The following is a 946-nucleotide window of genomic DNA, read 5'->3' on the forward strand; positions in this document are numbered from 1 at the left end:
TATTTTTTTTAGTTGTTACTACTTTTGACGAATTGTATATTACAGACGCGCGCAAAATTTTAGCAAATTTGTATTCATAGCTTACCCTAAGTTTCTCATAATTTTTTTTTTCTTTGTACTAAAATAATATAGTTTACCAAAATATATTTATAATTTTTGGCACTGAATTTATGTTTTAAATAAAGAGTTCTTATTTTTCATTCATTTTCATTATTGTAACTACAGTAGTCTTACTTGACTTTAGATATTCCTACTAACACATTTTCTGAACTCAAAATGCCCCGAGAAATACTATTTGCAAATAATCAATTTCACTTTTCATGAACTTCACACCTAATTGCMCTTAAATTAGAGCTTGCCACTTAGCTTGAATTGAATTAGGCAGAGCTGCGCTTTAACAGTTAAAGGCACTAAGTATTCGGCAAATATAACGGTGACATGTGAATTGAATGCAAGAGTAATTGCCAATATGTAAATAAATAAATATATACTTATATATATCTATACTTTAAGCTATTGAAATACAAAAACAAAAACAAAAACAAAGTTAATTATATATAAAATAACGACACTTTGCTTTTTTGTAGTTTTTAGACAAAAAAAAACAGAAAAAAGATTTGATGTATTGCACTGTATATTGGAACTTATCACATGGGCGTAGCATATATAATACAAAAACTATTATTCTACAATTTTTGCGAATTCTTCTTCTATTTCTTTGTCACCCAGCGGTACTTTCAATTTTTTTTGTTTACTTGTTTAATTATTGTCTAGCTTTTCGTATTAAATATAAAGAAATTATATTATATTAAAGAAATAAATTGTAGAAATTTTTATTTTTGTAAAAAGTTTTGTGAGCGCCCCCGGGTGGGCTCGAACCACCAACCTTTCGGTTAACAGCCGAACGCGCTAGCCAATTGCGCCACGGAGGCTACTTATTTATGTA

General features: G+C 28.6%; 1 protein-coding gene and 1 non-coding gene across 2 annotated transcripts in view; one reads left to right on the plus strand and one right to left on the minus strand.

The window, feature by feature from the left end:
- The window catches only part of LOC108969154 (patched domain-containing protein 3), a 73,615-nt gene that overhangs the window by 31,344 nt on the left and 41,325 nt on the right, over positions 1-946 (plus strand). The gene's annotated exons all lie outside the window — the stretch shown is intronic.
- Trnan-guu lies at positions 859-932 on the minus strand. The gene has a single exon. It is a non-coding gene; the product is annotated as a tRNA-Asn (tRNA).

This window comes from Bactrocera latifrons, unplaced genomic scaffold (assembly GCF_001853355.1).
Source record: "Bactrocera latifrons isolate USDA-ARS-PBARC rearing strain unplaced genomic scaffold, ASM185335v1 scaffold_242, whole genome shotgun sequence".
Classification (NCBI taxonomy): domain Eukaryota; kingdom Metazoa; phylum Arthropoda; class Insecta; order Diptera; family Tephritidae; genus Bactrocera; species Bactrocera latifrons.